This window comes from Nicotiana tomentosiformis, chromosome 10, assembly GCF_000390325.3.
Source record: "Nicotiana tomentosiformis chromosome 10, ASM39032v3, whole genome shotgun sequence".
Lineage (NCBI taxonomy): Eukaryota > Viridiplantae > Streptophyta > Magnoliopsida > Solanales > Solanaceae > Nicotiana > Nicotiana tomentosiformis.
Window position 1 is genome coordinate 57,468,543 of NC_090821.1, and position 16,221 is coordinate 57,484,763.

The following is a 16,221-nucleotide window of genomic DNA, read 5'->3' on the forward strand; positions in this document are numbered from 1 at the left end:
CTAGCGCTCTCTTTACAATTCAAGTGATTTAAGAGGTGTAAGGATCAAAATAATTCAATTAAGAACAAAAGGGGATAGGCTTGTAATTCGAAGAAAGGCTTATAGGCTCAAAAGGGTAACTGAGAATGATTTTATTTGTGATAAGCAACAAAACTCAAAAAGATCAAAGAAATCCTAACATCACTTTTCAAACCGAGCAACACCTATGATTTCGCTTCAATTCACATTCCGGGCAAGTTCTAAACTCAAATGCAATAACATGGACTATACAAAGTACTCACTTCACACATGGCACATGACTCACTAAGGACGGTCCCATTCGGACTCTCAATCAAATAAGTATTCACACAGCCAAGAGATATATTAAGCATGAAGCACAAAGTGAACACAAGTCAAACAACCGAGACATATGAGTCATACCACATGTTATTCATTTTTTTCAAGGCATCATCTTATACTTAAAGGGAAGGTAAAACACATGCCAAAACTTAAGTATGCAACTATCAAACAAGTCAAAAGGTCTGAATCACATCATTTATTTTCCTTTATCTCCTACATACTACTCTAAAAAATAAACTACTACTCGGTTCAAGTTACATCCCATGAAAAAGAACCGAGGCACGAAGAAAAACCACGGGGGATTATTTTTTTATTTTTTTTATTTTTTATTTTATTTAGACTTAAATCCCTCAAGAAAACTGTCTAGGAGATCCATCGTTGGGAAAAGTCCAAAAAAGTTTTCTAAAAAAAATTATCAATTAAACTAACACAACTAAAATAGCATAAAAAGTCACCCAGACAATCTCCTCACCCCACACTTAAAATTGTACATTGTCCCCAATACACAACATAAATAATAAGAGGGTAAAAGAAACTCCATGGTAGGCCAAAGGCCGAAGCACTAGTAGCTCATGGGATACTCAGAATTCTCCCGGGTATTTTCCTTTGTGCCGGCATCCTATACTTAGTTCTAACCATCTGGCTTGTTGTTGCATCCTTCCAATAGCTATGCTTCCCATGCTCCTAGCAAATCAAAAATGACACTACAAAAATAATACAATAAGAAAATAATTAAAAAAAACTAAAAATAAAATAAAGCAGTGAAGTTGGGTTGCCTCCCAACAAGCGCCTGATTTAACGTCGCGACATGATGTAAACCACTTTCTGCCTCCACCTCGAGCTTATGAATTAAACCCCAAGTTTTGATTCAAGCTTATGATTATGCTCCTGGGGCGGTACGAATTCTTGTGAGCCAAATATTAAGTAAACTCTCATGCACTTTTTGGCTCTCGACCGAGGAGTGTTACCTTGTTTAGACGGCCTTAAAAATATCAAAATATAAGGCTCATCTACCTCTTCCTTTGACTCTTTTTTATGCTCATAAACATCCATTCTCATTTCAGCATCCGAACATAATGTAAAGAAGTGTTTGGAATGAGGTCTGACATGCTCAAATACCTGAACTTCAAGATTTTCAGTCTCCTCGACACAAATTATACTAGAGTCAACTAAATTTGTATCCTCGATGTCCTTGCCTGACTCTAGTATCATTTCTTCAACATTGACATCATCAAATTCTAGCTGGTTAGAGTGTTGGTGTTCTACTCTGGACCCCTCAATTGGCACCTCAATTTCTGTCTCTAATGTTGTCACGACCCAAAAATCTCACATGTCGTGATGGCGCCTATCTCAATACTAGGCAAGCCGACAACCTCAATAAGCCACATTCTCTCTTAAGTTTAAAAACATAATATTTGAATTTCATAGAAAACCACACAAATTACTGACATAAAATACATTCCCAAAACTCGGTGTCACTGAGTACATGAGCATCTATACATTACAAGTCCGAAAAGCATGGTCTATAATAATCTGAGACCAAATACAACAAACAAAAGGATAGGGAAGGAGAGACAAGGTCTGCGAAACATGGCAGCTACCTCTGAATCTCCGAAAAATCGATTGTGTAAAAGAATCAACACCCACTGTATCCGGGATCACCTGGATCTGCACACGAAGTGCAGGGTGTAGTATGAGTACAACCAACTCAGTAAGTAACAATAATAAATAAAGAACTGAAAGTAGTGACGAGCTTCTCAGCTAAGTCCAAATACACTACTTTTCAATATAAAAGAGTAGGCATGCTCTCAAGTTCAACATTTAAGATTTTGCTGAAATTTCATATCAAGTTTGACCAAAATAGAAAATAATATTTTCTGAAATTTCTAAAATAGTGATATATGACAGCTGAAATGCAGAAAATAATGAAATAAATGCATCCTCTCAGAGTAATAGTCACTCAGTCCTCCCATTCACTCTAACCTCACAGTCACTCTTTCCTCACCGTCACTCTTTCCTCGCAGTCGCTCATTCCTCACAGTCACTCATCACTCGACACTCGCACTCAGTAGGTACCTGCGCTCACTGGGGGTGTGTACAGACTCCGGAGGGGCTCCTTCAGCCCAAGCGCTATATCAAGCCAATCATGGCATAAATCAATGAAACATGTTGCGTCGTGCAGCCCGATCCATAAATATCTTCACAACTAGTCCCTCGGCCTCACTCAGTCATCAACCTCTCCAGTCTCCCGGGCTCTAAGAAATTAAGATAAGCAGCCCAACAATAATGATATGATGCATCAATAATGAATAAGAGAGACTGAGGTAAAAATGTGCAAATAGAACTGTGACTGAGTGCAAAACAGTAATTTGGCAAATAATTTCACAAGTACACGACCTCTGTGGGTCCTAACAGTGTAAACATATGATTTATGCATGATTCATAGATCAATTTCTCTAATACGGGGAAAAATGTACGAATATCAACAGATTTTTCAACTACACAGTTCCATAGAATTGACCAACTCATAATTCCTACGGTGCACGCCCACACGCCATCACCTAGCATGTGCGTCACCTCAAAACCAATCACATAATACATATTCCGGGATTTCATACCCTCAGGACCAAATTTAGAACTTTTACTTACCTCAAGCCGTGTAATTCTTTATTCTGCAATGTCTTTTTCTCATGAATTGGCCTCCAAACACCTCGAATCTAGCCACAAATAATTCGATTCAGTCAATAAAATTTATTGGAATTAATTCCATAAGAAAATACTAATTTTCCAACAAAATCCGAAATTTAGCTCAAAAATCGCCTGTGGGACCCACGTCTCGGAACCCGACAAAAGTTATAAAATCCGAAAGCCCATTCAACCACGAGTCTAACCATACCAATTTTACTTAATTCCGACCTCAACTCAACCTTCAAATCTTCAAATTAAACCAAGAGGGTTTTCTAATCTTTCCAACTTAATTCACCCATAAAATATTAAAAATAACCATGCATTCGTGTAATTTGACCAATAATGAGTTAAGAATACTTACCCCGTTGTTTTCCTTGAAAATATCCCAAAAATCACCTCTTCCCGAGCTCCAATCCGTCAAAAATGGAAAATTTTCAGAACTTAAACTTTCTGTCCAGACTTCTCTTCTTCGCGAACGCGACAAGTCACTCACGTTCGCGAAGAACAAAATCGTGCTACCCAACATTGCTATTCACGAACGCGAGACACTGCTCGCGAACGCGATGCTTTACCGAGCTCTTCTTCGCGAACGCGAGCTCCTCTTCGCGAACGCAAAGGCAAAAACCGAAGCCCACTATTTTTTCCCTTCGCGAAAGCGATACCCAATCGCGAACGCGATGAACAACCCAGCTCCTCTTTGCGAACGTGAGAACCCCTTGCGAACGTGAAGGGCAAATCTTGCCTGCCTCAAATTTCCCTTCGCGAACGCGAACAAGGAAACCAGAAAAACACACCAGCTGTCTTCAGCTAACATGCCAAGTCCAAAAATGATCCGTTAACCTCCCGAAACTCACATGAGCCCCCCCGGACCTCAACCAAACATACCGTCAAGTCTCATAACATCATACGAACTTAGTCGAACCCTCAAATTACCTCAAACAATGCTAAAACCATGAATCATATCCCAATTCAAGCCTAATGAACTTTGAAATTTCAAGTTTCCACAAACGACGTCGGAACCTATCAAATCAAGTCCGATTGACCTCAAATTTTACACACAAGTCATAAATGACATAACAGACCTATTAAAATTTTCAGAATCGGATTTTGACCCCGATATCAAAAAGTCAACCCCCCGGTCAAACTTTCTAAAAATTTGACTTTCGCCATTTCAAGCCTAATTCCACTACGGACCTTTAAATAATTTTCTGGACACGCTCCTACGTCCAAAATCACCATACGGAGCTATTGGAGTCATCAGAATTAAATTTCTAGGTTGTTTACGCATAAGTCAATATCCGGTCAACTTCTTCAACTTAAGTTTTCAATTGTGAGACTAAGTATCTCATTTCACTCTGAAATCCTCCTGGACCCGAACCAACTAACCCGGTAAGTCATAAAATAACTGTGAAGCATAACTTGAGCAGTAAATGGGGGAGGGAGGGAGGAACGGGGTTATAATACTCAAAATGACAGGCCAGGTCGTTACAAATGCACACTGTTCCTGGCTACTATCTATATTATTAACTTGTTGAGCATTAAAAGCTACAACTATTTGACTCACTTGAGCCTCCAACTTGCGAATAGTTGCCTTTTGCCATTGTATCTGCAATTGTGTCTCATTATTAATTCCCACAAGGTACCTTAGCATGCTCTTGATCTCCTTTAGGTCATTATCCCTGGGTCCTTTGTTCCTATTCACTTCACCACAAAAAGTAGAACTATCATAATAAGGGGTTGGGGGAGGATACAAAATATAAGCACAGCAATGAAAGTGACAATTTTGACCACCACACACATCACACACATTTCACAAATAAGATTGAGTTGATGCACATAACTCGCTCTCAGAAACGTTTTGAAAATTTTACCACGGGTGGTTTCCTTCACAATATGTATACAGATCAAAAGTAAAATTACCAACACCTAAACTTCCATAATTCCAAGATGTCATGTTTCTCAAATCAATAAGTAAAATAAAATAAAATTAAAAAAAACAAAAAAAAAACAAAATAAAAGTTCAAACTTGAAACCTAGCAATATGTACAACTACAACTACACCGTTAGTTCCTCGGTAATAGTGCCAATAATCCGGTCTAAATGTCCGGAGTCGAATCTCACAGAGAACTAAGGTTTCACTATAACTGTTCAATATCACTAAAAAGACAAGCTCGAATAATTCCAAAGTTATAAATATTAAGATTCTTATATCTAACTAATTAACTAACAAATTAAAGTAGTAAATTAATAATTATGGATACCAAGGGTTGGAGACAAAATTAAGGAGATCTAGAGTTATGATTTTCCCAATTGTCGGAATCTTTCCCGCTATGTCTTCTATAATTTTGCCTAAGTATTCTCTACTGATCGTGAGCACTCGACTTATCATAATTCTCTCTCGAGCAACTACAAAAATATACTAGTCATATTCTCTCAAATTACGCTAGCTCGCACTTTTTTACCGCTCACTATGATCACGTCAAAGCTTCGTTATGTCTAATCATGCCTTTAAACACTCCGTATTGATCTCTCACATACGTTAGGAGTGATGTTGTTCAACAACTACCTAAATGCGTACCCTCTCTCAAGAAATACACAATAAATATGCACAGTCAATTGATGGCCATTCAATCAATAGCAACAAATACGTAGTTGAACAAGTAGCGAAATTTAACGACTCAATTATATAAAAACATAACAAGAATATATCCCACAAAAGGTTCCATCAAAACCCTAGTTAACAAATTAGCTATTCATATTCATGCTAACAATCATGATAATAATTGAAAGCATTAAAATACAGATTAAAGAAGAATGGAAGAGAAAACTCTTGTGATTCGTTGCTCCTAAGTGTTCTCGTAGCCTTTTGCCTCTCCAATACTGTCTCACCCTCTAAAAAAATAAGTTTAGGAGGTATTTATAGGGTTGGGGCCGAATTCTACACGTCCAAAAATAGTGAGGAAATAAAAGTGGCTCGGATAGCATCGTCGGCGTGAGGCACTGCCAGAGGCACCAACATTTCTGCGCGAGGCATTGTTAGTGTAACGACCCAACCGGTCATTTTACCTTCTAGAACCTCGTTCCCCTAAATAAGACTCCTCGTATGTGATTTTACTGTTTTATGACTTGTGTGGATGGTTAGTTTGGGATTTGGAATGGTTCGGGTTGAAATCGGAACACTTGGTTCCTTAGTTTGGCTTTAAAAGGCTAAGTTGGACTTCGGTCAACATTTTTAGAAAATAACCCCGGAATCGAGATTTGACGGTTCCAATAGGTTCGTATGATGATTTTGGACTTCGGTGTATGTTCGAATCGGGCTTTGAACAAACCCGGGAGCGTTTCAGTGCTTAATAGTGAAAACTAGCTATTTAAAGGTTTAAAGGTTATTTAAATTTGGTTTGGAGTAGGTTTTGGAGTAATTGAGGTCCGTTTGAAGTTCTGAGCGTGGTAATAGTTCTGTATGGTGATTTAAGACTTGCGCGCAAAATTTGGTGTCATACCAAGTAGTTTAAGTGTGTTTCGGCGCGTTCGGAGTAAGTTTGAAGAATTTAAAAATTCTAAGTTGAATCAATTTGGTTTGAGGTATGATTCTTTGTTTTGGTGTTGTTTTACACGTTCAGAGGGCTCGATTGAGTCTGTTTTATGATTTCAAACTTGTTGGTATGGGCGGGCCCCCGGGGGCCTCGGGTGTTAACCGGACGAGGCTTGGACCAAGTTTGGAATTTGGAGCAGCAGCTGAAGCTTCCAGCTTCTGCTGCAATCGCACCTGTGCTTAGCCAGCCGCAGGTGCGAGATCGCAGAAGCGAGCCACGAGCCGCAGAAGCAGACCAGCCAGGGACACCCAGGGATTGCAGAAGTAGAATTTTTGGTGCACCTGCGAGCGCGCAAGTGTGGAGGAAGAGGGCGCAGAAGCGGCGAGGGCCACAGGTGCGGAAGAAGCGTCGCAAAAACGGACGTGCAGAAGCGGTCCTTAGGTCACAGATGCAGAGTTTTTCCAGGTGGGGGAAACTCGCACCTGCGAGGATTTTTCTGTAGGTGCGGTAGTACCTCCGCAGGTGCGAAAATCACAGAAGGCAGAACCTTTATTTAAGTCGGGAGTTGCGTATTTTGAGCCTATTTTCTCCATTCTTGGGTGATTCTGGAGCTTTTTAAGAGGAGTATTCACCTAGCAACTTGGAGGTAAGTTAATTCTACCTATTGTGAGTTAAATATATGGATTATGGGTAGATTATAACATATAAATTATGAAAATCAAGGGTTTAGATGAAAAACCTAGGTTTTGATAAAAATGAGATTTTAACCATGAAAATGGTTATTGAATTGGATGGAAATTGTATATTTGAGTTCTTGAGATTATGGGTAACGATTTCCTTCGAAAATTTTCGGAATTTGGGCACATGGGCCCGGGGTAAATTTTAGAAATTTTACCATTTTGGGTCGGGTAATTAATCTAATACTCTAATTTTGAATTGTTAAGCATGTATTAATTATTTTATATAATATTTGGCTAGTTTCAGATTTTTTTCGGCATCGAATTGAAGCTCAAACGCAACGTTGTGATCGGGAAGTGGACTTTGAGACAAGTCAAGTCTCTTATCTAACCTTGTAAGAGGCATTTACCCTATAGCTGATTTAAATTAATAATTATTGCTAATTGTGGGGGGTACGGACGCACGAGGTGACGAAAGTCCGTGCGTAGCTACTAATTATGCTATGTTCGGGTAGTTAAGGACTCAAATCATGAATTACTTATAATAATTGCATCCTTTATTAATTAAAGTACTGGAATTATATTTGAAATTGTTAGAGGAAATAAGTAAAGATCGAAATTTCACATACTTAAATTTTTGTGCAAATTACTTGACCGTTAATAGAAATTATACATCCTTATGTGTTAGCCTTGTGATAACTTCTCATTTCGGAGGTTCATAAGAAAATGTCCTCCTTTCTTGTGGAGCGGGCTGAACGCCTCGGCAGTATAGATGCATCTATGGATCATGCCGCACGTCCCTTGGCAGTGTACATGACACTCTGGACCGGGCCGAACGACCTCGGCATAAATCATGTTTAATAATAATAATTACAAGATGCCTTGACATTTTATTGCAGCTTGTGAAGATAAATGATTAACCGGAAATTATTGAACTTGAAAGAATTATTTATTTTCGCTTGTTAAGAAAATTTTTGTTATTCACATAAATTATGTCTATTTAAATATTTCTATTTTAATATTATTGACCCATAGTGAGTGTCAAAGTCGACCTCTCATCACTACTTCTTTGGAATTAATTTTGATACTTACTGGGTGCACGTTGTTTACGTACTCATGCTATGCTTGCTGCACTTTTTGTGCAGGATTTGACACATGAGCTTTAGGTGGTCCTACCGGTATGCATCCACGTTATCCCGAGACCTAGTGGTGAGCTGCCTTTCTGAGTCATTCTGCAGCAACTAGCGCCTCTCCTTGTATTTGTATTCTGTCTATTTTATTTCAGACAGTATTTAGAATTTTTTTTGTATAATCTACTAGATACTCATATACTTGTGACACTAGGTCTTGGCACATACACTGGTAGAATTGGGGTTTGAATTATTTTTTTTAGTTTTTATTTAATCAGAACCTTTCATATTTTCTTAAATATTTCAAGTAAGAAGAGTTTAATTACTCGGATAATTATTAAAGGAATAAATATATGTTTAATTCACTAGTTGGCTGGCCTAGCTATGATGTTGGGCGCCATCACGACCTATGAGTGAAATTGGGTCGTGACAACATAGTATCAGAGAACTAGGTTCACGTAGGTCTCACAAGTTATGAAAAGGCCTAATAGAGTCTTGCGGATCGGTACGGAGACGTATGTATTTATCTTCGAGAGGCTATAGGGTGTTAGGAAACTACCTTTCTTCATCTCCTATCGTACACTTAATGCAGTACTAAGTATCTTTCTTTTATTCTCTCACAGATGGTGAGAACACGCTATACTGAGGTTCCAGACCAGGGAAGAGCTTCCCCCTATTGTTAGAGGCCGAGGGAGGGCTTCAGCCCATGGTAGGGGACGAGGACATCCCAGAGTTGTTCCAGTTATGCCAACAGTAGATCCAGTAGAGGATCCTATCATCGAGGAGCAGGGCGAGGTGCCCGCAGCAGAGCCAGCTCCAGTAGATTTCACCTCCGCACCCGGATTTCAGGAGGTCATGGGTCGTATGCTGGGGTCCATGGACACTATGATTTAGGCCGGTTTATTTCCGGCAGACCCAACCACATCTCAGGTAGGAGAGGGAGCACAAAACCCTACCGCACAGGCTCATGGGCAGGAAGCTGCTGTAGATCAGGCCTAGGGTGCACTACCCATGGGTGGAGCCCAGCCAGTGGCAGCATCTACACCTGAGCCCAGACCAGCTGCGGCAGGCGAACCGCAAAAGCTAATGGATAGATGGACCAGGCTACATCCACCTATCTTTAGGGGTGAGCGACATGAGGATCCCCAGGACTTCATTGATCGGTGCAGGGACAAGCTGCACAACATGAGAATATTGGAGTCTCATGGGGTAGACTTTGCTACTTTTGAGCTAGAGGGCAGGGCCCGTAGGTGGTGGAAGTCCTATCTTCTTGGTAGACCAGCAGATTCTCCTCCCATGACTTGGGACAGGTTCACCTATGGATGGCAATGGGGCGGGGCGGGTTTTGTTTGATGCGGGGCGGGGCGCGTTTACTCCTATGCGGGTGCAGGGCGGGGCAGAGCGGGGTAGGTTAAAATAGTTTTTAAAATTTTTAAGGCGGGGCGGGGCGGGTTGCGGGTTTAATGCTGGGCAACTTTGAATTTTATCCTTTTTGAAACAAAGCAATCATTTCAACTATAATTTCACATTCTTCTTCACTAGCATGAATACTATTTTGATTTATAATTAACCAATTTGCATAAGTCTCACCAAAATGATATTACATAAGTCAAGATTTCGTATTAGTAATAGGAAATGATAGTAACCCATTTATTTTGGAAGATCAGCGTAATACTCTCTCAGTTTTATGTTTATGTGATTCTATTAAACTCACCATTTTATAAAATAATAAAATGTCAAACTAGTTTGTTTTAGAAAAAAAATTAAAGAAAAAAGGAAAAACAATTAAGTGGGGCGGGGCGGGGCAGGCTGAAAACTGAAAAAATAACTATGCGGGGCGGGTCAAAATTTTTGTGAGTTTTGCCAAACCCGCCCTGCACCCGCCCCGCCCCACCCCATTTCCATCCCAAGGTTCACCCGTATTTTCCTGGATAGGTATATTCCACCCTCCCAGAGGGAAGAGTTGCGGTTTCAGTTTGAGCAGCTCCAGCAGGGTCAGATATCAGTGATCGATTATGAGGCGAGGTTCTCTGAGTTGTCTCGCCATGCACTTATGATACTCCCTACTGATGCGGAGAGAGTATGGAGGTTTGTTGTGGGTTTGCACACTAGCATTCAGGTCAATATGGCCCAAGAGGTTGAGATAGGGACTTCTTATGAGCTGGTTGTGGAGATAGCCCGGAGGGTTAAGGGTGCGCGTCAGCGTAGTCGAGAGCAGGTTATGAGAGATAATCGGTTTAGATATTCTGGAGAGTTTAGAGATGCCCTGTCTGGGGGTAGAGGTCAGTTCGTGAGAGGATAGTCAAGCATGCCCCCATATCCAGCACCACCGCTTCCTCGGGGTGCTCCAGTGCGACCTTATTTCAATGCTATGCCAGAGAGTTCTTATCGCCCACCAGCTATTCAGGGTTCTTCCAGTGGGCATTCAGGTCATCAGGGATAGACTTCAGGTCAGCAGCCCATCGTACCGAGGGGTTGTTTCGAGTGCGGGGATTTCAGTCACATGCAGAGATTCTACCCCAAGCTTCGGGGTAGGCCAGTGCATCAGGGTCAGCAACCTATGATTACAACACCAGTTGCTCCATAAGCCGTCCGGCCACCCAGAGGCGGAGGGCAGGTGGGTAGGGGCCGTCCTATAGGTGGAGGCCAGTTAGGTGAAGGCCAGCCAGGTAGCACTCCAGCTCGGTTCTATGCTTTTTCGGTCAGTCCAGATGCAGAGGCCTCAGATGCCGTGATCACATGTATTATTTCTGTCTGCGGCAAAGATGCCTCCATATTATTTGATCCAGGGTCTACGTATTCATATGTGTCATCTCTGTTTGCTCATTTCCTAGGTGTTTTTCCTGAGTCCTTGGGTACTCTTATTTATGTGGCCACTCCTGTGGGCGATTCTATTTTTGTGGATCAGATCTACCAGTCCTGCATTGTTATATTTTGTGGTTATGAAACTAGAGCAGATCTTCTGCTGCTTGAGATGATTGACTTTGAGATCATCCTGGGCATGGACTGGTTATCTCCATATCATGCCATCCTAGATTGCCATGCCAAGACAGTTACCTTGGAGATTCCAGCATTACCTAGATTCGAAAGGAAAGGTTCGTCTATCAGCGCATCTAATCAGGTTATTTCCTTTCTGAAGGCTCGACACATGGTCGAGAAGGGTTGTTTGGCTTATCTGTCCTATGTTCGAGACACTACTGCAGAGATTCCGGCGATTGATTCAGTGCCTGTAGTCTGAGAGTTCTCCGATGTATTTCCTTCAGATCTTCTAGGCATACCACTAGATCGTGATATTGATTTCTGTATTGACTTGGCTCCAGATACCCATCCTATATCTATCCCACCGTATCGCATGGCTCCGAAAGAGTTAAAGGAATTAAAAGAACAGCTTGAAGATTATTAGCCAAAGGGTTCGTCAAACCGAGTGTATCGCCTTGGGGGTGCACCAGTATTATTTGTGAAGAAGAAAGATGGGACTATGCGGATGTGTATCGATTATCGCCAATTGAACAAAGTCACTATTAAGAACAAGTACCCGTTGTCGCGTATTGATGATCTATTTGACCAGTTGTAGGGTGCTAGGGTGTTATCTAAGATCGACTTGAGGTTGGGGTACCATCAGTTGAAGATTCGGGATTCGGATGTTCCGTAGACCGCTTTCCGGACTAGATATGGTCATTATGAGTTTTTGGTGATGTCCTTCGATTTGACTAACGCCCCGACGTTGTTTATGGATTTGATGAACAGGGTGTTCAGGCCATATATTGATTCATTTTTCATTGTCTTCATTGATGACATCTTGATCTACTCGCGCAGTAAGGAGGAGCACGAGCAGCATATGAGAGTGGTGCTTCAGACCTTGCGGGAACAAAAACTATATGCTAAGTTCTCCAAATGTGAGTTTTGGCTAAATTCTGTAGCATTTTTGGGGCATATTGTATCGGGCGAGGGTATTAAAGTTGATCCCAAATAGATCGAGGCAGTTCAGAATTGACATCATACCACTTTGGCGACTGAGATCAGGAGTTTCCTAGGTTTAGCAGGTTATTATCGTCGGTTCATGGAGGGGTTTTCATCTATTGCAGCACCTTTGACAAAATTAACCTAGAAGGGTGCTCCGTTCCGATGGTCCGATGATTGTGAGGCGAGCTTTCAGAAGCTCATGACAACATTGACTACAACACCAATGTTAGTGTTGCCTTCCGATTTGGGGATGTATACAGTGTATTGCGACGCTTCACGCATTGGTTTGGGTTGCGTATTGATGCAGGAGGGGCGAGTTATTGCATATGCCTCACGTCAGCTGAAGCCCCACGAGAAGAATTACCCGGTACATGATTTGGAGTTAGTTGTGATTGTTCACACTCTTAAGATTTGTAGGCATAATCTTTATGGGTTGTCTTGTGAGGTTTACACTTATCATCGCAGTTTGCAGCATTTGTTCAAGCAGAGGGACCTAAACTTGAGGCAGCGCATATGGCTTGAGTTACTAAAAGATTGTGATATTACTATCCTGTATCATCCAGGCAAAGCAAATGTAATTGCAGATGCCTTGAGTCGAAAGGCGGAGAGTATGGGTAGTTTGGAGACCATTAGCTTTGGATATTCAGTCCTTGGCTAATATACTGGTGAGGCTGGATATTTCAGAGCCCAGTCGAGTTCTTGCATGTGTTGTTGTCCAGTCTTTACTATTTGAGCAGATCAAGGCTCGCCAATTTGACGATCCACACTTATTGGTTCTTCGAGAAATGGTACTATGGGGTGGTGCCAAGGAGGTTACTATTGTCAAGGATGGTGTTCTGCGACTCCAGGATCGTCTATATGTTCCTAATATGGATGGTCTAAGGGAAAAGATCCTAGAGGAGCACACAATTCTCGATATTCTATTCATCCAGGTGCTATGAAGATGTATCGTGACCTGAGGCAGCATTATTAGTGGCGGTGAATGAAGAAGGACATAGTTGAGTATGTAGCTAGGTGCCTAAATTTCCAGCAAGTATGAGCACCAGAGGTCAGGTGGCCTACTTCAGCATATGACTATACCGGAGTGGAAATGGGAACGCATTAATATGGACCTTGTAGTTGGGTTGCCGCAGACCTTGCGGAAGTTTGATGCAGTTTGGGTCACTGTCGATAGGTTGACCAAGTCGGCACACTTCATTCCGGTTGTGACTACATATACTTTAGAGAGGTTGGCCCAAATTTATATTTAGGAGATAGTTCGGTTGCACAATGTGCCAATTTTCATCATATCAGATGGAGGCCCTCAGTTTACTTCACATTTATGGAGAGCAGTACTTAGTGAATTGGGGACCCGTGTAGAGCTTAGCACAGCCTTCCATCCGCAGACCGATGGGCAGTCAGAGCGGACAGTTCAGATTTTGGAGGATATGCTCAGGGCATGTGTGATTGACTTTGGAAGTTAGTGGGATCGTTTCTTGCCTTTGGCCGAGTTTCCTTATAACAACAGTTACCAATCCAGCATCGAGATGGATTTATTTGAGGCTTTATATGGTCGGCGATGTCTTTCGCCCATCGGATGGTTTGAGCCCAGTGAGGCTAAGTTATATGGTACTGATTTGGTGAAGGATGCCTTGGAAAAGGTAAAGTTAATTCAGGAGTGACTTCGTACAGCACAGTCCAGACAGAAGAATTACGCGGATCAGAAAGCGCGTGATTTATCGTTTATGGTGGGTGAAAAAGTTCTCTTAAAGGTTTTGCCGATGAAGGGAATCATGAGATTTGGGAAGAAGGGCAAGTTGAGCCCAAGGTTTATAGGCCCATTTGAGTGGTTGAGACGAGTTGGGGAGGTTGCTTACGAGCTTGCTTTGCTTCCCAGTCTATCGGGAGTTCATCCGGTTTTCCATGTATCTATGCTCCGGAGGTATCATGCCGACCTGTCACATGTGTTAGACTACAACATAGTTCAGCTAGATAAGAGCTTAGGTTATGAAGAGGAACCAGTTGCCATTGTTGATAGGCAGGTTCGTCAGTTGAGGTCCAAGAAGATTTATGCGGTAAAGGTTCAGTGGAGGGGCCAACCAGTCGGGGAAGCTACTTGGGAGGCTGAGGAGGACATGCGGAGCAGATATCCACACTTATTCAGCACTCCAGATATAATTCTAAACCCGTTCGAGGACGAACGTTTGTTTAAGAGGTGGAGAATGTAATGACCCAAACGTTCATTTTGTCTTCTAGAACCCCGTTCCCCTAAATAAGACTCCCCGTATGTGCTTTTACTATTTTATGACTTGCGGGGATGGTTAGTTCGGGATTTGGAATGGTTCTGATTGAAATCGGAACACTTGGTTCCTTAGTTTGGCTTTAAAAGACTAAGTTTGACTTCGGTCAACAATTTTAGAAAATGACCCTGGAATTGGGATTTGACGGTTCCAATAGGTTTGTATGATGATTTTGGACTTAGGCATATGTTCGAATCGGGTTTTGGACAACCCGGGAGGGTTTCAGCGCTTAATAGTGAAAACTAGCTATTTGAAGGTTTTAAGGTTCTTTAAATTTGGTTTGGAGTAAGTTTTGGAGTAATTGAGGTCCGTTTGAAATTCCGAGCCTGAGAATAGATCCGTATGATTATTTAAGACTTACACGTAAAATTTGGTTTCACACTGAGGAATTTAAGTATGTATTGGCGCGTTCAGAGTAAGTTTGAAGAATTTGAAAATTCTAAGTTGAATCAATTTAGTTTGAGGTATGATTCTTAGTTTTGGTGTTGTTTTACATGTTTTGAGAGTTCGAGCGAGTCCGTTTTATGATTTCAAACTTGTTGGTATATTCGGGAGGGGGGGGAGGGCGCTCGGGTGTTAACCGAACGAGGCTCAGACCAAGTTTGGAATTTGGAGTAGCAGCTGAAGCCTCCAGCTTCTGCTGCAATCACACATGCGCTTGGCCAGCCGCAGATGTGAGCTCGCAGAAGCGATCCACGAGCCGCAGAAGCGGACTAGCCAGGGACGCCCAGGGATTGTAGAAGCGGAATTTATGGTGCACCTGCGAGCGTGCAGGTGCGGAGGATGAGGGCACAGAAGCGGCGAGGGCCATAGGTGCGGAAGAAGCGTCGCAGAAGCGGACGCGTAGAAGCGGTCCTTAGGCCGCAGATGCGGAGCTTGGCCAGGTGGGGGGAACATGCACCTGCAAGGAGTTTTCCGCAGGTGCGGGACTGCAGGTGAGGTAGTACCTACGCAGGTGCGAAAATCACAGAAAGCAGAACCTTCATTTAGGTCGGGAGTTGCGTAATTTGATCCCATTTTCTCCATTCTTGGGCGATTCTGGAGCTTTTTGAGAGGAGTATTCACCTAGCAACTTGGAGGTAAGTTAATTCTAACTATTGTGAGTTAAATACATAGATTATGGGTAGATTATAACATGTAAATTGTGGAAATCAAGTGTTTAGATGAAAAACCTAGGTTTTGATAAAAATGAGATTTTAACCACGAAAATGGTTATGGAATTGGATGAAAATTGTATATTTGAGTTCTTGAGATTATGGGTAACGTTTTCCTCCGAAAATTTTTGGAATCCGGGTATGTGGGCCCGGGGTGAATTTTAGGAATTTTACCATTTTAGGTCGGGTAATTAATCTAATACTCTAATTTTGAATTGTTAAGCATGTATTAATTAATTTATATAATATTTGGCTAGTTTCAGATTTTTTTCGGTATCGAATTGAGGCTCAAACGCGACGCTGTGATAGGGAAGTGGACTTTGAGACTAGGTAAGTCTCTTGTCTAACCTTGTAAGAGGGAATTTACCCCATAGGTGATTTAAAGTAATAATTGTTGCTAATTGTGGGGGGCTACGTACGCACGAGGTGGCGATAGTCCATGCGTAGCTACTAATTAT